We start from the raw sequence: 27,149 nt of genomic DNA, 5'->3' as shown, positions 1-27,149 counted from the left end.
GCTTCGTTACCAACGTGATGGCTCCCGTGTCCACTTTAATGTAGTTACCCCGACGCTTCGCATTTACTGCCGAAGAGGCCAACTTTACAAAGCGGAACTCTGCGAATCCAATTGGCCGAGGAGCGTCATTGAGCTGCTGATCCCCCGCTACCAAGTGACGTCGTAAACCTGGGAAAATCAGAGATTCGCACTTTTAACTGATGGGCTGTTTGGCCCGATAGTGTTATTACTGAGGTAAGACACGAATTACGTGGCCAGAAGATTTCTTTTCGCCAAGTAAAGGGACGGGCGCAGTATTTCACTGGTTATAGCTCCATTTCGCTGTATTAGAAAGCCACTGTCGTACAGCTTCCGTCTGGTAGTACCACTACTGTTATTGTTATTATTATTATTATTATTACTATGAACAGCACCAGCATTCGTAAAAGCATCAGTAGGATTAAAGTTGTTGCTTTTTAGGCAGCAATGTTAATTCAGGGAGTGCAGGTATTTGTCTTCAGGGAACCATCTACCGTTAGCAATTGAAATTGTAGAGCCGCTCAACTCGCATCTAACTTTCTCTTTATTTTACGTGTTTAACTCGACCGATGTGAGCATCGTCAGAAATTAAGTGACTGAGGGCTGCTCGTTAATATCGGGCTTTCGACAGCGCCACTGTTATGACGTCATGTATTAATGAAACACGAAAAAAAAGGAGACGCAAAGTACTATTAGTTACTGTCGTTAAATATCGTATGTTAAAACTCTGTTTTAAATCGTTTTCGTTCCTATTAGTACCATTTTATTAGAATTTATATTTTTAAATGTAGTGTCATGTTACGTAATGTGTGTAAAATACTGGTCCGATGTAACAGAGGGCCAGAAAGCCCTAGTCTGGTCAAGAAAAATAAATAAAATAAAAATCTTCTTCTTCTATCTATGTTTTGTGTATAGATATATAAATTAAAATCACCTGGCACAGTCTCTGTCTGTACTTTTGCACTGATCTCAGGAACTACTGTAGGAATTTTGATACGGATTTCACAAATACGAATAGATTGACTGTTCATTAGTATTTTTTTAATTTATTGGCTTTCGGGACGTGCCCATACAACCATCTCATTAATGGAACGTAAAGCATGACGATATGAATGCGCGGACAACACAACGCCCAGTCTCCAAAATTTCTGACCCACTAGGCAATCGAACCCCTTCGGTTATCAAGCAGACAGACACGAGTAAAGTTTGTGGGCATAGGAGATCATGCGTAAGGCCACCCAACTGCAGTGACAGGCTGGCGTGAGCTAGGGCTAGACAGAGGCCAGCACGAGCTACCGCCAACTTTCTAAATTACCTGCAATGCTGGATCAATCAGATATTAAGCTGATAAGAATAGATCTGTAAATAAGTTACATAAAACTGCAACTAGTCACTTTTTCGAATAATTACGTTTTACTCCACGAACCGGTTTTCGATCCTTTTCACGTTCATCTTCAGATGGTTTCTGGAGGTTACAACTTTGTTTCTAGTGTAATGCTAGATGCTGACTGTCACAAGAAGATGGAACACGCTTTAATGTATCGCCATGACTATTGTTTATCTGTCGATAAGGGCGTAAATTTAGTTTCTTACTTACTGCGACAGTATAGGCTGCCGAAGTCACTGTTCGTATATAATTCGGCTTGGATTGTAGACACCGTCATTTTGATAAACGAACCCATCTTTTTTAGTTGCTATTGAAATGTTTCACAATAATGGTACTTCATTTACTTTTCCTTTTTCCATCGCAGGCACGTTGCTCGTTTTTTCCCTTCCTTTCTCCTTTATTTCTTATTACACTTCAATTTCCATTTATCTACTGCTAAGTAAAGCTCTCACAAAATAATAATAGTGTTTTTTTCGGTCCTTCCCATTCCCAGTGGCCATTTATCAGCAAAATCAAACTGTCATGGAGGCGCTTTATTTTATATATTGCCGCTACCGCAGAAGCGTTGTCCCCATCTCTTAGGGCTTCTCTCTTTCCTGCTCGCCACCGACGGACTGCCTCTCTCCATCAATCCAAGTCGCTATTTCGCCCAGGCGACACCTCCTACACAGAGGGCTGCTCTTTCTCTAGGGTCTCGCCTCAGTCTGATGAATATCTCTGAAAGTCTGCGATAATATAGGCGTTTTGGAATTATATTTTGCTCACTGTGCACTACTATCTGCGACACATATATCGGTGTCTCTCTTATTTTCTTACCGGAATACCAGTTTGAACACACAACGCTCTCATCTTCAATCATACTGTCCTTGCGCTGAAAGAGGCCACAGTGGCTTGTACGCATGTAGACAAGCGCAGATTCTACAGCCTGAACTGCACGCATTGCGTGCTTACCGAGACGGTTCATATTTACGGCTATTCGTGACGCGCTTGTGCATGGAGCACTTTCCTCTTACCGTACCCGCCAACAACTGTAACAGCGGAAATCTCGTAAAGCGCGCATCCTAATTGTCATGCAATAATATCTGTTTAACCACAACCGAGACAAATTAAGTGAAAGGTGGCCTGAGTCATGTGCAAAAAGTCCTTGATTTGATGTCAGGTGTCTAGGGCCTTAATTGACCGCAAGCCTCTCCATGTCGCCAGCACCCAGGCAGGCAACTGTACAGTATCATGCGACAAATAGAGCATGTAACTTTCTAGAATACCTCACGATTTAGTGGTATTTAATTTTCATAACACATTATTCTCCATAAATTTGCTAGGTCATTCGGAATGTGTAAACAACTAAAGGGTATTGAAAAACAGTTTTGAGAGTTGGTAATACGGAGTAAAACAAGAAAAATTGTCCAGTAAATATTGGCTTTATTATGCATGTCTTACGAGCCGTGAGTACTTGTTCATCGCCGCGTGGAGTGGCCGCGCGGCTTGGGGCGCCAAGTCACCGATTGCGCGGCCCCTCCCGCCGGAGGTTCGAGTCCTCCCTCGGTCATGGGTGTGTGTGTTGTTCTTATAATAAGTTAGTTTAAGTAGTGTGTAAAGCTAAGGACCGATGACCTCAGCAGTTTGGTCCCTTAGGAATAGACACACACACATACACACACACACACACACACACACACACACACACACACACACACACACACACACACACTCTTGTTCATCTTCACTACCCTGTGAAGCACATCTCTTCTCCTGTAAGATTTTTGCTACTATGGCCGGCTGAAGTGGCCGAGGAGTTCTAGACGCTTCAGTCTGGAACCGCGCGACCACTACGGTCGCAGGTTCGAATCCTGCCTCGGGCATGGATGTGTGTGATGTCCTTAGGTTAGTTAGGTTTAAGTAGTTCTAAGTTCTAGGGGACTGATGACCACAGCAGTTAAGTCCCATAGTGCTCAGAGCCATTTGAACCATTTTTTTTTTTTTTTTTTTTTTTTTTTTTTTGCTACTATGAACTTTCTACAGAATTCTGTAAACAAATGAGGCCACATTCGTCCGTTATTTTCCGTGATAGAGCATGGAGCAAACAACTGTTAATATTTTACTTGTAAATAGTATTCATAGTTCTGTGTAAGTACAGCACCTGTATTGGTTCTAATGAAATCAGCTTGTATAATGACAAGTTTGAAAAATGGTTCTACATCGTGGTTTTTTCTTTGCAATTACCAGAATAATACAAGCCTATTATAACACTCGCGAAACAGTTCGACAATTGCTTCCATTTTCCATCCATTTGCCACTCAGTAAGACCCTGCCTGTCATTTCTCGTCTGGAATAGTGGCTTCCATTATGCTGGTAGGCACACAGAAAGAACTACAATGTAAAAATTTTTAAACCTATCGCAATATTACCTGATACCATTACAAGTAATTTATATATTGCACTATACTATTTAAGGTACCAACACCAACAGATGTTTGCTGCATGCCGCATCCATCGACACTAGCAGATAAATGGGTCATCACTTGTTCACTAGATTCTGAAGGTCGTTCGTTTGCCGTGGAAGAGATGTGACCTGTAGTGAAGATGAACAAGTGCTTGTAGCCCTTAAGTTATGTATTTTAAAGTCGATGTTTACTGGACTTCTTTCTAGTTTTAGTGCACCGTACGACCACCTCCCATGATATCGAATATTTTTTTAAACACAGTGTGTATTATTAAATGGCTAACACGGTCCGTGGTGCACAGGCCTTGCTTCAGGATGCCTATCTAACGGCTTGCAGGGGAAGCAAGATTTTGATTTTTAGTATTTATAAATTATTGATCAAACTAAAAATTTTCGAATGGATCGTGATCTATTCAATAAGAGTCTTAAGTCAAAGGATTAACATAATAAGACAAGTATTGAAGTTACAAGCCTTGTATATTTCGTGTTGCAGTGTAACTCACGGTGCGCAAATACGCGGACTTCATTAATCTAATGTTTGTGATTTAGAGCACTCAGCGGCATGCAGCAATCTTACACGAAATTTCAAACCTTTGCGAAACTTTTTCTCTATTACATTGCCCATTAAATAAGGAAAGGAAATAAGTTTATTGCCTACTACACTTTCGCTGTTAATTCTGAGTAGCTTCCATACTACTAATACTGTTCGTAACACATTTTGCAGGCAGCAAGCACATCTAGCGCTGAATGTACCTACAAAACTACGTCAATGTAATGCAGATAGTTCAGTAGATATGACCTCGTACACAATTAAGTGCACGAAAAACAGGCTCTTCTTGAAATGGAGTGCAAACTACTCGGACTATATTTCTCAGTATTTGGTATTGACAGCACTTAGCCACTTGCAAGAAACTTTAAATGTAATGAAATGCCTTTTCTAAATCTTTATTAGCCTGTGGGTGAATAATTCAGAACTATAGGAGTTAGATTTTTTAAGGGTTTATTGGTGTTACGGCACCGACTAATATGTGGTACAAGTTCGAAAAATTTTATTAAAACTCAGTGAAATTTCCACAGGCAAAATCAATTCATGCAAGAGAGAAAGGCAGAAGCAGTATACGAGCCAGTATGTGCAAGTGGGTCACGCCGTCGACGCAGTATGACACTGTCCGTCGAGTGAGGATACACTTGCAACAGAAGGGAGACTGTGACAGAAAACCATAGGGGGCGGGACAAGCATATTCGTTAGCTCTTAAGACATGTTGAAAGAAACTCTCTCCCTTTCACTAGAACACATAGCGAGGAACTGGCACAGCAGTTAACAGCCTAAGTGAATATGGTAGAATAAGGAGGACACAAGTGGTCATTACGAACCAAGCCTTCTGTCATAGCCTCATGCCAGCTCGCTTTAAATATCCTAGCTCTCGTGATGAGTTAATCCCTGGGATCAATGGGATTCACAGTAACAGCACTCGATTCCATGGTTACGATAGTGTAGTGAAACTATGTACTACAAGATCCAGTACAGTCTATGAATAGCCGAAGATGTGTTCGAGATGATGGTCGTGACCTGATGAACTTCACGCTGCTCGCCGCCTACTTGCCACTGAGTGAGAAACTGACTGTCTTCCGACCACACAACATCACAGAATGCTGCCAGCACGGAACTTCAAAGTGGAACTCAGCAACAGGGCCTCTTGGGGTCAATGTTACACTTCAACATTCACGAGCCTTCAGATTTTGGAACTTACCAGGTGCAGGGAAGAGATCAACTGACCACATCACTACCGACATGAGATACATTGCAGCTGGATCGTCAAGGATCATCGTAGGATTCAGAGTGGGACCGAGAACACTCCAGCAGCCAGTGTGAGAATCACCTCCTGCTGGGCAATGGCTGCGCCTGCCAGGCGGCTACACGCCACGGCGACAGCGTCGCCGACATCTTTTACTGGGTGTGCACTGGGTGCACACATGTTGGACTAATTCGAGGGACATCAAATAGAATCCAACACGCAGCTGAATGAGCAATAGCCGAAGCTGATGTGAAAGGCAGACGACTTGTAAACATTGAGAATAAAACACTGACCTCTAATACACTACTGGCCATTAAAATTGCTACAGCACGAAGATGACGTGTTACAGACGCGAAATTTAACCGACATACCGATTTCTCATACACAAACACCAATTGACCGGCGTTGCCTGGTGAAACGTTGTTGTGATGCCTCGTGTAAGGAGGAGAAATGCGTACCATCACGTTTCCGACTTGTAGCCTATCGCGATTGCGGTTTATCGTATCGCGACGTTGCTGCTCGCGTTGGTCGAGATCCAATGACTGTCAGCAGAATATAGAATCGGTGGGTTCAGGAGGGTAATACGGAACGCCATGCGGCATCCCAATGGTCTCGTATCACTAGCAGTGATCTTATCTGCATGGCTGTAACGGATCGTGCAGCCACGTCTCGATCCCTGAGTCAACAGATGGGGACGTTTGCAAGACAACAACCATCTGCACGAACAGTTCGACAACGTTCGCAGCAGCATGGACTATCAGCTCGGAGACCATGGCTGCGGTTACCCTTGACGCTGCTTCACAGACAGGAGCGCCTGCGATGGAGTACTCAAAGACGAACCTGGGTGCACGAATGGCACAGCATCATGATGGTCGCATCCGTGTTTGGCGACATCGCGGTGAACGCACAGTGGAAGCGTGTATTCGTCATCGCCATGCTCGCGTACCAGTCGGCGTGATGGTATGGGGTGCCATTGGTTACACGTCTCCGTCACCTCTTGTTCGCATTGACGGCACTTTGAACAGTGGATGTTACATTTCAGATGTGTTACGACCCGTGGCTCTACCCCATTCGATTCCTGCGAAACCCTACATTTCAGCAGGATAATGCACGACCGCATGTTGCAGGTCCTATAGGGGCCTTTCTGGATGCAGAAAATGTTCGATTGCTGCCCTGGCCAGCACGTTCTCCAGATCTCTCACCAACTGAAAACGTCAGGTCAATGGTGGACGAGCAACTGGCTCGTCACAATACGCCAGTCACTACTCTTGATGAACTGTGGTATCGTGTTGAAGCTGCATGGGCAGCTGTACCTGTACACGCCATCCAAGCTCTGTTTGACTCAGTGCCCAGGCGTATCAAGGCCGTTATTACGGCCAGAGGTGGTTGTTCCGGGTACTGATTTCTCATGATCTATTCATTCAAATTGCGTGAAAATGTAATCACATGTCAGTTCCAGTATAATATATTTGTCCAATGAATACCCGTTTATCATCAGCATTTCTTCTTGGTCTAGCAATTTTAATGGCCAGTGTTGTAATATCTTCTAGCATCGTTGACGTTTCACAGGATCGTAAGAGCTGATTTTATTGGCGTGTCCGCACTGCCCTCTGTACTGGTACAAACGATTTTAGTAAAATGATTTTTGTGGGCTCCAGCCCCCTGCCCATCACCCTTACAGTGACTCCTCAGATCCAGGTGCGTCTCTGTCGTTATCCAATCGAGGAAATGCTCCTTCTCCAATGACCAAACCTTCGTTCTTTCTTTCCTTCCGAAAAGATGCGAAACGCTGTCTGTAAGGAGAGGAAGAAAAAAAGAAAGAAAAACAGCAGGAAGGCAAATACTGTGTGTCTACAAGAAAAGCCACGGGATGGCTGCGGCGAGAACAGTTTGAGAGGCCACCGTCGGCTGAGCAGCGCGGGTGGAAGAATTGCGCGCGGTGTAAAACTTGCGCGTGCTTTCCGCAGTAACGGTGGAGCACACGGTCTTCACCGGCGGCCGCGAGCTGTAGCGGCGGGGTGCTCCGTCAGGCGCGGGACCGGCCATTGGGGTCGGGAATCCTGGCCCTGTAAGACGGCCGCCGCGGTAATTAGGGCGGCGCTTTTTGCATAATGCGGCCGTTCCCATGGGCGGCGTCAGCGCGCGCTCCTGATGGAGCAGGTGTAGTCCGCCGTCGAAACGCGGTAGCCGTCCAACCGACATTAGGAGTAATAGCCGCAGACGCCACGTCTCCGGTGTCGCAGCCGCCGCCGCTGCTGCTTCCGGCTAGGTTTTTAATACGCGCGACGTAGCCGCCTTGCGTGCCGGGAAAGAATCTGTGCACACTCACCAGACGAACGACACTCCTGAGCAGTTTCGACGCAGACTCGAGAGTATAGAAACCATCTTTCCCTTGAAAATCTTATTCCCTTGCGACAGCACTGGTGAAGTCCAGAATGAAATGTTCACTCTGCAGCTGGTTGTGCGTTGATGTGATACTACCTTTCAGATTAAAACTGTGTTTGCGGAGAGAGTCTCAAACTCTGGACCTTTGCTTTTCGTGGGCAAGTGCACTGCCATGCTAAGCCATGTCTCCGCAATATCCTTTCTGCCAAGATTGCTAGTTTCGCAGTAGAGCTTCTGTGACGTTTGGAAGGTATTAGAAAAAGTACTGGTGGTCCTAAAGCTGCGAGTTGTGCTCAGTTGGTAGACTGAAACGCGGAGGTCCCGAGTTTGAGTCTCGCTCTGTCACACAGTTTTAATCTGCCAGGGAGTTTCGTATCAGCGTACATCAACCGCGGAGTGAAAATTTCATTCGCGAAACATCCCCCAGGCTGTGGCTAAGTCCGCATTATCCTTTCTTACAGTAGTGCTACTCTTGAAGGTTTGACAGGTGAACTTCTATGATGTTTGGAAGGTTGGAGACGAGGTACTGGCGGAAGTACAGCTGCCATGACTGGTAGTGAGTCGTGCTTGGGTAGCTCAGGTGGTAGAGCACTTGCCCGTGAAACGCAAAATTCCCGAGTTCGAGTCTACGCCTGGCACAGTTTTAATCTGCCAAAAAGTTTTACTGCTGATGTCATTTGGGACCACCTCCCAGCAGGCTAATGTGTACGACGACACAATTACACGGCATTTTAAACCATTTGGTCCACCACTTCCAGCACTCGTGGATATTGAACGAAAGATACTAAAGAACGAAACGAGTTTTTCTCTATTTGACGCTGCGCGCACGGGCGCGCGCGTGCACAAACACACACACACACACACACACACACATATACACACATCCGCGAGCACGCGCGAAAGCTATTCATAGAGTAAATACGTAATTAACATCTTGAAAAACATGAACTGTGACCATGACACTTTTTGACGGTGTTTTTCCTTTTCTACATAGGGAACTCGGAGCAGAAAGAGATTGTGCTGTTCCCTACACTGGAGAGTGCTGCAATCTGTTGCTGTGATTGGTTGGTTGTTTTGGGGGAAGAGACCAAAAGCGAGGTTATCGGTCTCATAGGATTAGGTAAGGATGGGAAAGAAGTCGGCCGTGCCCTTTCAAAGGAACCATCCCTGCATTTGCCTGGAGCGATTTAGGGAAATCACGGAGAACCTAAATCAGGATGGCCGGACGCGGGATTGAACCGTCGTCCTTCCGAATGCGAGTCCAGTGTGCTAATCTGTTGCTGTGAAATGTATCTGTGTCTGTGAATGGAAGGAAAAGTGTGACAGTCATTCTTTCTCGATGAAATGCATATTTGACCATCAGCTGTTTTACTGAAAACCTTAAGATGCTGTTAACAGTCACCTAACAGTTGGATTTGGTTTGGAGCGTAATTCACTATAGAACGGTTGCCGTCCACGTTTCCAGTTGTGTTCTTACAACTTTTGGTGAATTTCAATGTGAGATGAGCCGTTGATTGTTAATTGCCTTCCCTCAAGTGGCATGTAATGTTAGTGCTTACCATTCGCTATACGTTAATTATACAGTACGTTTAAAAGCATCAGTAATTATACTCATAGACGTTGCTAAGCTGAAACGTGCTCTTGGGACGGAAAGGTAAGAGGCAGAATGGGAAATTCCGCTTTACCCAGTCCTTTTCTGATGCAAGTTGATTTCTAACTACATATTTCTCTTACTGCCTATCTTTTCCAGATGGTGTGGCATTAGACTTATAGAGAGCAATGGGATATTAAATGAATAGGAATGTCTGTTTCAGCCATTTTACCTTCGGAAATAAGCATTTTAAAAGCATCTAAGGAGTTAACAAACGAACTTTGGAAATATACGTTCATATAGCTAGGAATAATTCCAACATCCGACAGGAAATTTAAAAATGTGTTCACTGCAGGGTCTTTATCCAACGATGAATCATCTCATTGTCATATCATTAGGCTATCAACTAGCAGAAAGAGCTGTCCTACGACACAGATATGACAAAAAAACTTGTTTAGCTAGGCAGTACTGGGTTATAGGATTTATTGTTAGGCATACTACGTTCTGTATTCGGAAGCCAGAAAATACATCTGGTACACGAGTTATGGGATTCAATAAAGTTACTTGGTTCTAAGCATTAAAAATAATTGTACATTTCTCAAAATAACATTAAAATGTTTTCTTATTGTTAGTGGTTTGTCATATTCATTACTCTAAATTGTTTATTAAACAACTGTACGTCTTAATTTTAATATATTACTAATAATCTGTTTATGCAACAGATTCACAAAAACTGCCTCATTCCGTTCTGCCACGTGGGTCAGGCAGAATGGGAAATACGCAAGCACTGCTATGAAAAACAGTTTTAAGTGATTTTCAAGTAAGACTCGTTAGGCTATACCACGAGATTGGCGTATTTCTGCGGTTTATTAAAGTAAGAAATTGGAGCCATGCATCTTCGATGGGTCGATTTGTTACCGTACTTGATCCAATTAAATTCCATTTGTTTAAATTCATTTACTAAAAGCTGCAAGATTTAAATACCTTCAGGCTCTTGACAGTTACTAAATTCATTTTTGTTTTGCCAAGTTCGCAAAGTAATGTTTAGAAAGGAAGTCATCATACATTTAGAGAGTTTTATTCAGATACATAAAGCAAGAGTGATAATCCAGTAATCATAAATTAAGTATTCCGAGTTCAGTGAACAGCTTTACTTTCAAAATTCTTAACGACCATTATCAGCAAGTAAAATAATTCATTTTCGAGGGGAAAATTCTCAAGGTGGGTTAGTACTGGTTCTTGGCACAGTGTTGACTGTTGTCACTGTGCCTTAGTAAGAAATGTTAATTATCAGAACGACCATTTTAGGTAATAGGGAAGTGTATACTTCAGACAACGCCCCGTTAGTTTTCCCACTAAATTCTCCGGCAGAGGTGTGATAAACTAATTAATATCTAGACGAGTACAAACACTGTTAACGTTGCTAAAAGAGTTCTTTTTATTCTAAAATAATGTTCAAATTGTTAATAATATTATCTTGAGTACCGAGCCCAAGGTTATACGTTATGATAGACAGCCAACGTTCTAGCAAGGTCACGTAGCCTAACAGATGCGATCCCACAATCGTAATAAAAGGTAATAAGGTAACACAATAATTAGGAATGGTATGCGGGTCATTATAGGCTCTTCAACATATAACTCTGTCGTAAGTTGTGAACATTCTAAAATGGACCAAAACACTCCACAATCGTGTATGCAACAAAGTTAAAGCTTTACCGAGTGTTGAAACTGGGAGAACAGGTACTTCATATAATTCTTAGAACATTCCAGTTCCACGAAGATGGAAATTGCTGTCAAGAGCGTTTCTTTCTGACTTTGACAGCGACCTATGCTACATGGAAGTATTCTTGCATACTCCACTGAGGGAAAAGAAATGATTTATTTTGGATCGTGATATTCACAAATTATTAGATCATACAAAAAGAATCCGACAGTGAAACTACACGGAGAAGCGTATTGTGGGTGCGTAGCGCATGTCCGCCGAAACACTCCTTCTCTGCATGGGACCGGCGCCAGACAGTATGATTTAGCTCTCAGTTGGAACCGTGTTTACGCTTCTGTCAAGCGAAAAATAGCTTTTTAACAGCGCGACTTAACAGCATGATTCACACCGCAGTGAGGAAAAACGCACAAGGCGACAAAGGCGAGTAGTGGCCGAGATAGAGGCAAACAGCTCCATTGTAATGTCGGGCAGAGACGCGATTGTCAGGGATTTTTGGTACCTGAGCGCTCGGGACAAAGACTCGCCAGCACTCCACCGTTAATCAGCCTGCGTGACTCAGGGTCATGGAACTGGTGATACGGCGTCAAGGCGTCCGAATGGGAGCTGGAATGTCCATTACTAACTGAAACATCTAGTAGAGCTGCGGGGGTAATATTTTCATGTAACAACAAGAGAGTGACTCAGGTCTTGCGTCAACAAACATCTGAGCTGGTCGACTGCCAGTATACAACTACACTTTGATATATGGTCGTTCACAAAACGGGCCAAACGAGACGTCTGGAGGACCTTGATCACCGCTTTTACGTTCGAGCGATGCCAGTTTTCTCGTACGCTGCTAATCTTGGTAAGACACTGGACTCATATTCGACAGGATGGCTGTTTAAATGGAGATTTAAGATTTTCCGTGTTTTCCCCAAGGGTATGTTAACGTTGAAACCTCGCTGCTGGCACATCACATTAGCCCAGAGTCTCTACCCTGCACCTCGCAGCAGTTCCCATCGGTGTATTGCGGAGCCAAAACGATATTGACTACACCGTCTGACGACTGTAATAATCATTCATGCCAAAAATGTAATTATAGCCAAGAAGAAACCAGAGGAGGTTGAACCCTCCGAATGCAGAACGTCCATACGGCAGATACTGTCACCAGAATGACAAAAGCTCAAGAATTATCCCGAGAAATTTTTCAGTTCTAATGTCGCAATAAATCTTCCCATTTACTTTAAATGTTACAGAGCCATAAATAATTAAGCATATGAAGATGCAGCCCATTACTGTTGATGCAGTTTTTGGGGAAGAACGTACTCAAGTTGAAGTAATATATCTGCATCAACATGTACACCTACAATGCACCGATTCTGTGTAGACAGAGACGCCAGCGGCGATGTGCTTAATGACGAAAAGGGATTTGAGGGCGAAGATGAGGGCTTATCAGGTCAGAGCAGGAGAAAGCGGCTATCCACTAAGGCATCGATGATATCCCGTAAATTTCAAGCTTTGTCCCTTTTCTTATACGATAAATACTTATCAAACTATAAATGCGTCTTTCTCAAAATCATGTTTGCGGCTTGGTTGTCGTCACCCACCCTACAATTTTCTTCCGATTTTAATGATTTTTGGTCTCCCTTGAAGCAAACTGAATTCTCTTCAGTTCTACATCTACATCTACATCTACATGGATACTCTGCAAATCACATTTAAGTGCCTGGCAGAGGGTTCATCGTACCACTTTCACAATTCTCTATTATTCCAATCTCGTACACTGCGCGGAAAGAATGAACACCCATATCTTTCCGTACGAGCTCTAATTTCCCCTATTTTATCGTGGTGATCGTTTCTCCCTATGTAGATCGGTGTCAACAAAATATTTTCGCATTCGGAGGAAAAAGTTGGTGATTGGAATTTCGTGGGAAGATTTCGTCGCAACGAAAAACGCCTTTCTTTTAATGATTTCCAGCCCAAATCCTGCATCATTTCTGTGACACACTCTCCCATATTTCGCGATAATACAAAACGTGCTGCCTTTCTTTGAACTTTTTCGATGAACTCCGTCAGTCCTAACTGGTAAGGATCCCACACCGCGCAGCAGTATTCTAAAAGAGGGCGGACAACCGTAGTGTAGGCCGTTTCCTTAGTAGTATTGTTACATTTTGTAAGTGTCCCGCCAATGAAACGCAGTCTTTGGTTAGCATTCCCCACAACATTTTCTGTGTGTTCTTTCCAATATAAGTTGTTCGTAATTGTAATACCTAGGTATTTAGTTGAATTTACGGCTTTTAGACTAGACTGATTCATCGTGTAACCGAAGTTTAACAAGTTCCTTTTAGCACTCATGTGGAACACCTCACACTTTTCGTTATTTAGGGTCGACTGCCACTTTTCGCACGATTCAAATATTTTTTCTAAATCGTTTTGCAGTTTATTTTGATCTTCTGGTGGCTTTATTAGTCGACAAACGACAGCGTCATCTGCAAACAACCGACGACGTCTGCTCAATTCTTCGTAGCCCAGTTTTTATGTTGTTATTTAGTATTTTTTCGGCCAAAAAAGGGGCCCAAAAATGGACATTTCTTCAAATATCTACAATTTAGCTTTTTTTGTAAATCCCTACGATGAACTAAAACTACATCTGTAAGGATCAGGGTGATACGTTAATTTAATGTTTCAGATAACCACAACCGGAGTTACAACGACAACCGTCGATATACCTCCCTTCAGAGCTGCCTCGGGAAAATCCCAATTACACAGTGATTAAAAAATACCAATGAAAACTTCGATGTATACTTTATTCATTGTATGCCTTATTCATTGCAGCATACTCCATTTGTCCACTACATTCCTGTACGAAGGAAAGAATCCTGAATTTGAACAATATTTTCATCCGTCACCCTGTCGCCTCCCATTAAGCCTCCGTGCGAGCTTGAGTGAACTACAGAAGGTGCGCTCTGAACTTATTCGTGGATGAAGGACGACACTGTTCGCCTGCGCAATGGAAGCGATGGATCACAGGCGAAATACTGCGTGTGCACGATATCGAGTTTGAATATCTTGAAGGCTATGCTTTGATCTGAATAATTCTCCACCTGTGTCGTAATAACCATCGAACTAAAACAGTTTTGCAGGTGGCACGGACAAGTGCAGTATACAAACGAACGTACTCGGTAAATAAATCCGCGCCGCAAGTTTGAAACGAAGTCCAGTCTGATACTACGATAGCACGACATTAAGCCATCGACGACATATGCTACAGTAAAGGAGTCTTGTTATTACCAGCAACCGATGTAGAGCGGGCCTGGAGATATTACGTTCACCGTAGATCCTTCAAATAAGAGGATAGTGCGTAATCGTTGCCATACCACCTCGGGATCCAGCAAGGAGCGAGGTACAGCCAAAGACTGCGAAATCGGAGTAGGCTCTCTGTTGCAAAAGTAATGTAGTACCTGTTTTCGCTTTGAAATAAAATGTTGCCCGCGTCGTAATATTGCATTTCGTCGATCTACGACAACATTGCCATTGCAATAGTGTCAAGATATAAGTGTAGTGTTTGCTGGAGATCATTCTCTACAATTTTTGTACTATTTAGTAAAATAAGAGTCACACCTGTTCCCATTCATTCAGTGCATTTGCCACTTTCGCGGATTCTTATTCCTCACATAATAAATTAATAAATTTGTGAAATGAAAAGATTTGCAACCCGCCATTGGCAACCTACCATACGTGTACTTCGTTTTGATTGGCCGCGATTGGCCGATTCGAAGTGATGTGTACACATGTTTGAGGATGGATTGTTTACAGTATTATGCAAGTTGCAGGTGTTAGGCGCGTCCGTGTGTCGGGAGTATCGGAGTGCATTGCTGGATGTGTGAATACTCTTTGTTCAACACTGGTACTAGGTACTAGTGATACCTACATTTAATACCAGAGAATGATTGTAACCTAATTTTCTTGATTCATGTGTGAGTAAAGGCAAATAGCGAGCACATAGACCAGCATTATTGCTTTTGAGTAGCCCAGTAAGTTTTATTTCTGTGAAATTTATCACTGTTAGATAAGACACTGAAGTTCATTCCGCGTAACGTAACGAGACCAGGCCAGCATGTTACATAGTCATTTACTCTAAAATTAGGTCTTCCATTCCCTTTGTGTTACAACGCGCTCACTGAGTAAGAGCGAGAGTCTCATAGGGGTGTTCATCCAAGGCTAATGAAAAACTCTGCAAGAGAATCGTAGAGCAACAAGATTAATTCAGTATTAAAATCCTGACCGCGCGCGTTCTTAGTAAACTCTCCCCTACGCATACCTCGCAGAACGACCTTGAGGATAAAACCAAAGGAATCCTAGCAACTTACCAGCAGTTGTTCTTTTCCCGGTCAATTCGCGAATGGAAAAAAAGACTTGAGGCAGTTTTAGTGTAGACAATGTTATCTTCCACCGACATACCGTAAAGTGAGCTGTGGAGATGGAGCTGTAGAAACTGGTTCAGTGGTGCCAACCTAGTAAATGAAAGAGAGCGTCGTAAGTACAAGACAGCCTCCATAGGCGACTGGCGCCAGTTCAGTAGTTCAACGTGCTCGGCCTGAGTACTGGCCAGCCTCCGTAAGGAAAAAACTGAAGCTCTCTACTGAATTTGCATCAGCATAGAGCACATGATATAAAAAGCGACGAAGAAGTAGATAAAAAAAGGTTAGCTTCGCTGTCTGCGTCGGGTACGATTCCCGATACCTTCTCGGACTTTTCAGAAGTTCGGAGGTCTGCAACAGGGTCGAATCAGCCTCGTGAGGCCAGATCAGAATGAGTAGGCAGTGGCATCGGCCGGATTCATCAGCTGGCAATCCTAGGTCCCTCTTCGAACTGCCTTATAAGCAATCGCAAGAGGCCTACGGGTTTCGAAAAAGACGATCGTGTAAAACCCAGCTCGCGCTATTCGTCCGCGAGACTCAGAGGGCCATACACACGGGTTCCCAAGTAGATGCCGTGTTACTTGACTTCCGCAAGGCGTTCGATACAGTTCCCCACAGTCGTCTAATGAATAAAGTAAGAGCATATGGACTATCAGACCAATTGTATGATTGGATTGAAGAGATCCTAGATAACAGAACGCAGCATGTCATTCTCAATGGAGAGAGAAGTCTTCCGAAGTATGAGTGATTTCAGGTGTGCCGCAGGGGAGTGTCGTAGGACCGTTGCTATTCACATTATATATAAATGACCTTGTGGATAACATCGGAAGTTCACTGAGACTTTTTGCGGATGATGCTGTGGTATATCGAGAGGTTGTAACAATGGAAAATTGTATTGAAATGCAGGAGGATCTGCAACGAATTGACGCATGGTGCAGGGAATGGCAATTGAATCTCAATGTAGACAAGTGTAATGTGCTGCGAATACATAGAAAGAAAGATCCCTTATCATTTAGCTACAAAATAGCAGGTCAGCAACTGGAAGCAGTTAATTCCATAAATTATCTGGGAGTACGCATTAGGAGTGATTTAAAATGGAATGATCATATAAAGTTGATCGTCCGTAAAATAGATGCCAGACTGAGACTCATTGGGAGAGTCCTAAGGAAATGCAATACGAAAACAAAGGAAGTAGGTTACAGTACACTTGTTCGCCCACTGCTTGAATATTGCTCACCAGTGTGGGATCCGTACCAGATAGGGTTGATAGAGGAGATACAGAAGATCCAAAGGAGACCGCCGCGCTTTGTTACAGGATCATTTGGTAATCGCGAAAGCGTTACGGAGATGATAAACTCCAGTGGAAGACTTTGCAGGAGAGACGCTCAGTAGCTCGGTGCGGGCTATTGTTGAAGTTTCGAGAACATACTTTCACCGAGGAGTCAAGCTGTATATTGCTCCCTCCTACGTATATCTCGCGAAGAAACCATGAGGATAAAATCAGAGAGATTAGAGCCCACACAGAGGCATAGCGACAATCTTTCTTTCCACGAACAATACGAGACTGGAATAGAAGGGAGAACCGATAGAGGTACTCAAAGTACCTTCCGCCACACACCGCCAGGTGGCTTGCGGAGTATGGATGTAGATGTAGATACGGCCTTATCCTTGAGTGGTGATTACGTTTATTTCATGTCCAAAAATAAAGCTGTTTTTCTAGTAAAGGTGTCATTTTTGTGACATCGGATATGAAATTTGTGCTGTGTGAGCCTCGTTCCGACAGCTTTGCCGGTCTCAGAATGTGAAGAGAGAGTCGGAGAGACCACTGTTGACCCACTACTCGCCCTGTATGAGGTCTGCCTGTCTGCGGATGGCTTAAGAGAACCTCGGCGTCTAGGCAACTAATCAGCAAGAGAGACGGCGCACGTTTCCGTGAGGACTGGAAGTAAACTGCGACCGCAGTTCATGACGGGCGGTAGTTAGGTACTTTGCGGCCGCAGTCCGTGCTCTCCTTCATTAGCGTTAGTACGCCGCGAGCGGGGCACGCTACTTCCGTATGAGTACCACAAATGCAAATGAGAAGAGACTCCACAACCGCCAACTGCAGCGATAGCAGAGAAGTCTCGCACAGATCCCACGAGCCATCAAGTGCAGCAGCTGGAGTGGCAGTACGACCCAGCACCCGATGAACTTCTCGTCTGTACACGGCTTAACTCTCAAGCGATAAAACGCAAATGAAAATGTGTGCAGCGCATTGATCATATCTGTACTCAAGTACAAATAATGTGCTGATTTGCAAGCAGTGGTGGCTTGTGACTAACGCAACATGGGGCTTCACGTACGCGCCCAAAATCGTCCATCTTCACTCCCTGAAAAAAGGAGTGACGCACCCAGAAGAGGAGGAGAGTACGCAATGAAACTTCACGGTGTGAATGGGTATGTGACGCTATTTCTGTGATAACTTAATCGGCTCAAATTTTAAAGAAAATAGCAGTGTGTGTCTGCTTATAGTGTGTCGTTGCACCTTCTCTGGACTGAATGCATCCTCTCGACTGGGAAACGTTGCATAAAGCCATTGCATCCTCTCCTGAAGCAAACAGGCCCAAAAATGTTTTTACCAGTAGTCGATGTCCTGGATACTGGTAAAGGAATGAAATTGACATCTGAGCTGGTCTCACAATGTCTTATCGGCTAAAAATCCAGAGATCTTGCTGGTCGGTGGAGTACCTTAACATCACGCAGATACTTGCCACGTCTGGACGAGCGTTGTCCTGCTGAAAAATGGCAACACGATAAATTCGCTTGAGAGGTTACACGTTAGAGAGCAGAATGTCCGTGACGTACTGTCGTACCGTCAGAGTTCTTTTAATCACTACCAGCCGTGACTCGGAGTCACACCGATGGCTCCCCAAGCGATGACGCCAGGAGTAATGCCGCGTATGTTGGCCCCACTCTCATTGGGCCGAGTGCACTCGAGGCCCTACTGTAGCAGCACAGAGGCAAACTCGCTGACGTGGGCAGCACCCCACCACACTACACCACACCCTGCCCCATCTGACACTGATTACTCCAAATCTGTAGCTGCGTGCCGACCTGATCTGAAACGTGGTGTGGCACACTTGAGCACCAGTTTTACAGACTCTTAATGTTCGTTTCAGCAGCTAGCTTAGCAACATGCAACTACTACAATTCTTAGCTAGCATTTTAGTTGAAGTCAGCATAAGTGGACTTAACTAACGGGTCTGTAATGAAGCTGTGAGAATTTATCTGTTGGAAGTTATGAACCGACTTCAGACAAAATTCGCTAAAGAGTAAATAATAATTTCGAGTAGGAACTCTTGTGTTTGTTACTAAATGACAACTATTGACAATAAACTCCACGGTAAAGAATCATTCTTTTCGAACGATGTAAAATAAATGAAATTTACTTGAATCTGAAGGAAATCAGTGCCGCTTTTTAGCGCTATACTGAGTGCTAAATACCTTTACTTTTACTTTGCTTACGAATTTTGTGGAGATTAAAACTGCTATCATCTGCTAGAAACTCTTGAATCCACTGAAGGTCAATTCCATTTTCCATCTTGGCCTTTACATACTGTTATCTACACTCGCGCTAAAAAATTAAGGATAATGCTGTTACATGGTGAAACAACGCTCTGGTGGGCCGTCTGCGGGTTTAAAACACCTCGGGGTATGACCATGCGGCGCATTTTACTTGCGGTCGTCGCACGGTGGCGCTGGCAGCAGTCCACATACGCAGAGGTGTGTTGGTGCATATCAAGGTACGGTGCAGCGAGTAAGTGTGCAGACGTTTTCAGACGTGCTAATGGTGACTGTGTGTTGAAAACACACTTACTGATGACGTTATGAGGGGTAGAATACTAGGGTGACCGGAGGCTGGTCAAACACAGCAGGTCATAGCACTGGCCCTCCGTGTACCACAAAGTGTGATCTCAAGTTTACGGCAACTATTCTAGCAGACAGGAAACGTGTCCAGGCGCTACAGTACGGGACGTCCACAGTGTACAACACCACAAGAAGTCGGATATCTCACCATCAGTGCCCGCAGACGGGACCTTACCACAGCCACTGGAACAGTTGTCTCCAGACACATAGTCTACAGACGACTGAATAGACATGTTTTATTCGCCTGGAGACCTGCAAGGTGCATTCCACTGACCTCTTGTCACAGGAGAGCCCGTAAAGCCTGGTGTCAAGAACACAGTACATGGTCATTGGAACAGTGGTCCCATGTTATGTTCACGGATGAGTCCAGGTATAGTCTGAACAGTGATTCTCGCAGGGTTTTCACCTGGCGTGAACCAGGAACCAACCACTCAATGTCCTTAAAAGGAACCTGTATGGAGGTTGTGGTTTGATGGTGTGGCGTGGGATTAAGATTGGTGCACGTACACCCCTGCATGTCTTTGACAGAGGGACTGTAACAGGCCAGGTGTATCAGGACGTCATTTGGCACCAGTATGTCCGCCTTTTCAGGGGTACAGTGGGTCCCACCTTCCTCCTGATGGATGATAACGCACGGCCCCATTGAGCTGCCATCGTGGAGGAGTACCTTGAAACAGAAGATATCAGGTGAATGGAGTGGCCTGCCTGTTCTCCAGACCTAAACCCCATCGAGCACGTCTGGGATACTCTCGGTCGACGTATCGCTACACTTCCCCACAGGCACTGGTGCAAGAATGGGAGGCTATACCCCAGCAGCTGCTCGACCACAACACGTTGTGCGGCCTGTGTACGTGTGTATGGTGATCATATCCCATATTGATGTCGGGGTACATGCGCTGGAAACAGTGGCGTTTTGTAGCACATGTGTTTCGGGACGGTTTTCTGAACTTATCACCAATACCGTGGACTTACAGATCTGTGTCGTGTGCGTTCCCTATATGCCTATGCTATGAGCGCCAGTTTTGTGTAGTGCCACGGATTGTGGTACTTCATTCTGCAAATATCCTTAATTTATGAGCATGAGTGTATATCGCTATTAGCTGATTTCGGCCATTAGCCATTTTCTAGTGAACACTCCTATATTCTTAAAGACACAGACAGGAATAACGTTCTATGCTTGTCAGAACTTAAAAATAAGCCAGTGAAGGATTGTATTACGTGCGAGGTGTGTGGTGAGTTTTGTATTTTTTGGACGTATGCCACTGCGGCAATAATAATTTTCAAGTGTTGACTAGCACACAACATCGTTCTCGCCCATGTCTGTAAGAAAGTAGTACTGCTCACTTGAAAATGGCTGAAGAACGGAAACCAGCTGACAGGGATGTAAATAACCGTGACTGTATAACAGCCAAGGCGAAAAGTGGAATTGCTTTTCGATAAATTTATTGCTGTGGCACCCGAGTGAGTAAAGGTTTTGATTCCACCAAAAATCTTTTTCTATATCCGGGAAGTTCGTATCTGGTACAACAAATGACAATTCGGAACTATGTCTAATGCCATCGGGAAGTCAACGATGACAGCTATGATACTCAGGATTTCATAAAATTTCTATTTACAGATCCATTTTTATAGAGAATATTTACGCTCTCCAAAAACATAACGCTGAGCGTAAAAAGTTTCATAATTCCATAACAACACTTTGTTTCCAAATGAATGATGTATCCCACAATTGTGAAAGATTTTTGGAATAATAAATGAATTAACTTAAGATGTACCATCACCATAAAAAGCTGATTGTATAAATCTTGCAGTCTGAGAGACCAAGCACTGTGTAAATTGTGGACTGTCTGTGGGAAATAGCTCTCGAGTGTAGTGTGGCTGCTGTGAAACTAAAAATTAGAGACACGATACACGAAACGCCTCCATTAATGAACACAAAGTAATATAGGCCTACAACACTGTCCATCTACCAGACGATACTTCTTGAGTCCGTGACAACTGGAATCCTGCCAGTCCCAAATAACTACAATTTTTATCCTTCAGTAATGAACCTATAATAGTTTCGCATCCATATCATTCACAGAGATACTGGAAAAAGTAATGCTGGTAAGAATGCAGTACTTGCATTTTGCTAACCTAACTGCTGAAACAAATATTTAGAGATGGTACAACTGGAAATCAAGTGCGCCACACAGTGTTTCAGATCGGATCGGTAAGGCAGCTATAGAGACAGATCTCGAGTAATCAGCGTCAGATGGGGCAGGATGTGGTGTGGTATGGTGGGACCGTGCTGTTGGCGGCGGTCGCTATGCTGCCACAGTGGGGCTTCGAGTGCACTCGGTCCTAATGAGAGTCGGCCGACAGACGCGGTCTCGTCCCGTTTTGTCAATCACGGGCCATTCACCACTTCGAGAGCGTTTTGCGGCTTTCAATTGAAGCGCACTTGCGCGCCAGTAATATTCTTTATCGGATTTGCCAAAGCCCGACTTCCCGTCAGTTGTTTTCCCAGCCATGGTCTTTGATCTCTGCTCCGCAGGCTGCCTGACGTAATTGGAGGATGACAAGCATGATTTTCAGATGACGACCGCGAAATAACTGACCTTTTTTTGATATGAAGCGGGGCACAACACAATCGAGAATCCTGTTTACTGAATTGATAAAACTTTTGGAATGGATTTGTGGAATTTATTTAAATGCAAATAATAGGATTTCCACGAAAGATTTAACAAATAGTCTCCACAACGTTGGTTATTCGTTCCGCAATGTTTACGTACTTTATAACGACCTCGGTGATACACGGAACCCAATTAATTTACAAAAGTCATAAGGTCACATCCAATTTCATCGTATACAGACGCGTTTTGAACTCGTGTGTGCAAATGTACAGATCTCTGAGTGACGAAATCGATCGTTCTGTAATATTGGGATGGGGTTCATGCTCCTAACGGCTAAATCAAGTACCGGGTGATCAAAAAGTCAGTATAAATTTGAAAACTTAATAAACCACCACGGAATAATGTAGACAGAGAGGTAAAAATTGACACACATGCTTGGAATGGCATGGGGTTTTATTAGAACCAAAAAAAAAACAAAGTTCACAAAATGTCCGTCCGAGCTGTAATGGGAGAGAGAATCAGATGCGCCAGCAGTCGCAGCATGTTGACGTTACCTGAAAAGGCGTTTTTAGTGAAGCTGTATTATCAGAATGGGGAGTGTGCTAGTTCAGTGTTACGATCCTGTCGCCATAGGAAGGGGATTCGAACGGGTAAAGGTCCGTTGACAAATGCAGCTGTGTCGAGAATGGAGAATGATTTCGAAGTGCGAAGCCACGGGTTGTTTAGACGATAGACCCAGAAGTGGCCGACCGAGCACAAGGCGTAATGCTGCTGAAACAGGTCAGGAAGAAATGGAAACTGTAGCGGGTTCGTCTATGCACAGGGAAGTCAGCGCTCGTGCAGTCGCACGTCGCACCGGCATTCCATACACTACTGTTTGGTTGGGACTGAGGCGTACCCTACGATGCTATCCGTACAAAATCCATCAGCATCATGAACTGTTACCTTGTGATTTAGTGAAGCGGAGGGCGTTTGCGATGTAGGCGTTTCAAAAGATGGCGGAAGATGACGATTGGTTGAATAACGTGTTGTGGACCAACGAAGCTCATTTCGCGCTCCGAGGGTCTGTCAACGCCCACAACTGCAGAATTTGGGCTACCGAAAATCCTAGAACTGTCGTGGAATCTCCATTGCACGGCGAGAAAGTCACGGTATGGGTTAGATTTACCACATCTACCGTTATCGGGCCTTTTTTCTTCGAGGAAATGCGTGACTCTGGTTTTGTAACTGCTACCGTGACGGGTGAGAGGTACGCCGATATGTTACAGAATCGCATCATCCCCAGTGTGACTGATAAACACCTGCTGCAACGTACGATGTTTATGCAGGATGGCGCTCAACCCCATATTGCTAGACGCGTGAAAGATCTCTTGTGCGCGTCGTTTGGTGATGATCGTGTGCTCAGCCGCCACTTTCGTCATGCTTGGCCTCCCAGGTCCCCAGACCTCAGTCTGTGCGATTATTGGTTTTGGGGTTACCTGAAGTCGCAAGTGTATCGTGATCGACCGACATCTCTAGGGATGCTGAAAGACAACATCCGACGCCAATGCCTCACCATAACTCCGGATATGCTTTACAGTGCTGTTCACAACATTATTCCTCGACTACGGCTATTGTGAGGAATGATGGTGGACATATTGAGCATTTCCTGTAAAGAACATCATCTTTGCTTTGTCTTACTTTGTTATGCTAATTATTGCTAGTCTGATCAGATGAAGCGCCATCTGTCGGACATTTTTTGAACTTTCGTATTTTTTTGGTTATGATAAAACCCCATGTCATTCCAAGCATGTGTGTCAATTTTTACCTCTCTATCTACATTATTTCGTGATTTATTCAGTTTTCAAATTTATACTGACTTTTTGATCACCCGGTACTTCGGCAAGACCATAAAAATATAGTTTGAGAAGTAGTGTAAAGGACATAGGCGAAACTTAGTAAACAAAACAAGTTATATTTTTCTAGCTGATTTAGTTAAAATAAAATAAGTAGCCAAGCCAGAATCTAGGATTATTAGCTAAGCCGCTACTGTTACACTATCGACACTTCGCACCGAAAGTCACTCACTTTCCCGTACTTACGTTAGTCAACCATTGTTCCACACTTATGGGCTGTTGAAAGTTTGTGGTCACATAAGAAACATTCATCTGTAATTCAATGACGAGGCTCAGCTCATGCGTGTATATTTGAAAAATTCCTATGTTTATCTTCGTAGTTAATGATATACTTTATGAAATTCTCCACGAAGATTCTTCCATTTGTACATTTCACCCACTGCACTCCTTTATTTCCTTATTTTCCTAAGCGAAGCTAATTACTCTGAGCTAAGACATTCTACACTACATGTTCCGTCGTATAGAAACAGCTGTCGGCTCTAGTAGCCATTTTGTAGTGCGAGTTCGTCAGTCGCACGCTGCACACCAGGTTATATCGACCGATGCTGCTGTTGTAGCTGGAATTACACGAATCCAGGTGTCAATTGCTGTCGGTCGTTTCTATCGTTAACAAAGGAGACAGCCTAATGTTTATCTGATTGGTCAAAGCAAAGAGAAGTTAGCGGTCTTTCTTACACCTCATAATGATTATCGATTCAGCAAAATTATCACTCGATGTCCGTTCCCCACCAAGCTATATTATTTCCTCACTCTGTAACCGGTGTTTGCAATAAGGCTCGGTAGTTAGCAGGGAAGCACATTTATCAATTACATCTGTAAGACAAACCAGAGAGTAATAATTTACAGAGTTCTTAAGGGAACTGTGCCTTGCCATGTAACATTTGATAACCATTCCTTGTTTGTGATCTCGTCATCTGTTTGTTCTTGTGTTTTCAACTAGTTGATTGTGTCTCTCGAAATAAAGAACATCTGTGATGGTGAATCAAAGAGCCAGTTTCCTCTAAGCCGGTTCGATCCCGGGTTTCGCCACGCCTTCGTTTGCGCGGGATAGCCTCGCGGTGTCAGGCGTCTTGTCACGGTCCGTGCGGATTCCCCCCCGTCTGAAGTTCGAGTCATCCTTCGGTCATGGGTGTGTGTGCCGTCTTTAGCGTAAGTTAGCTCAAATTAGATTAAATAGTGTATAAACTCAGGGACCGATGAGCTCAGCAGTTTGGTCCCATAAGATCTTACCACAAATTCCCAATTCCCTCCAAGTCACATTCCACCACGTACATAACAGAAATCGTTTCCGCTTCGTGACGTCCGATGATTATTATCTGGGCAGCGATTTAATTGTTCATCCTGATTTATATAGCAGCTGGTACGGAAGCATGGCTGGAGGTGTTTGCACAAGTTTAGAATTCAACTTAATCTATCTCACTAGCAGCTATTTTAAATACACTACTGGCCATTAAAATTGCTACACCACGAAGATGACGAGCTATAGATGCGAAATTTAACCGACAGGAAGAAGATGCTGTGATATGCAAATGATTAGCTTTCCAGAGCATTCACACAAGGTTGGCGCCGGTGGCGACACCTACAACGTGCTGACATGAGGAAAGTTTCCAACAGATTTCTCATTCACAAACAGCAGTTGACCGGCGTTGCCTGGTGAAACGTTGTTGTGATGTGTAAGGAGGAGAAATGCGTACCATCACGTTTCCGACTTTGATAAAGGTCGGATTGTAGCCTATCGCGATTGCGGTTTATCGTATCGCGACATTGCTGCTCGCGTTGGCCGAGATCCTATGACTGTTACCAGGATATGGAATCGGTGGGTTCAGGAGGGTAATACGGGACGCCGTGCTGGATCCCAACGGCCTCGTATCACTAGCAGTCGAGATGACAGGCATCTTATCCGCATGGCGGTAACGGATCGTGCAGCCACGTCTCGATCCCTGAGTCAACAGATGGGGACGTTTGCAAGACAACAACCATCTGCACGAACAGTTCGACGATGTTTGTAGAAGTGTGGACTAACAGCTCGGAGACCATGGCTGCGGTTACCCTTGACGCTGCATCACAGACAGGAGCGCCTGCGATGGTGTACTCAACGACGAATCTTGGTGCACGAACGGCAAAAAGTCATTTTTTCGGATGAATCCAGGTTCTGTTTACAGCATCATGATGGTCGCATCCGTGTTTGGCGACACTGCGGTGAACGCACATGGGAAGCGTGTATTCGTCATCGCCATACTGGCGTATCACCCGGCGTGATGGTATGGGGTGCCATTGGTTACACGTCTCGGTCACCTATTGTTCGCATTGACGGCACTTCGACCGTGGAAGTTACATTTCAGATGTATTACGACCCGTGGCTCTACCCTTCATTCGATCCCTGCGAATCCCTACATTTCAACAGGATAATACACGACAGCATGTTGCAGGTCCTGTACGGGCCTTTCTGGATACAGAAAATGTTCGACTGCTGCCGTGGCCAGAACGTTCTGCAGATCTCTCACCATTCGAAAACGCCTGGACAATGGTGGCCGAGCAACTGGCTCGTCACAATACGCCAGTCACTGCTCTTGATGAACTGTGGTATCGTGTTGAAGCTGCATGGGCAGCTGTACCTGTACACGCCATCCAAGCTCTGTTTGACTCAATGCCCCGGCATATTAAGGCCGTTATTACGGCCAGAGGTGGTTGTTCTGGGTACTGATTTCTCAGGATCTATGCACCCAAATTGCGTGAAAATGTAATCACATGTCAGTTCTAGTATAATATATTTGTCCAATGAATACCCGTTGATCATCTGCATTTCTTCTTGGTGTAGCATGTTTAATGCCCAGTAGTGTACGTTAAGTAATCAACAGATGTACTTTCAGTTACGTTTTCCCACCAGTATGAGTATTAAAGACGGATTAGTAAGCTTTGCGCACAAACATTGATACTATTAAATGCAGACGAAATTTTCTTAGTGTGTGTCTTGCAAAATACTCATTCCC

The sequence above is a fragment of the Schistocerca piceifrons genome, chromosome 7 (genome assembly GCF_021461385.2).
Source record: "Schistocerca piceifrons isolate TAMUIC-IGC-003096 chromosome 7, iqSchPice1.1, whole genome shotgun sequence".
Taxonomy (NCBI): Eukaryota; Metazoa; Arthropoda; class Insecta; order Orthoptera; family Acrididae; genus Schistocerca; species Schistocerca piceifrons.
The sequence above is the reverse complement of the archived record's forward strand: the minus strand, read 5'-3'. Positions refer to the sequence as shown.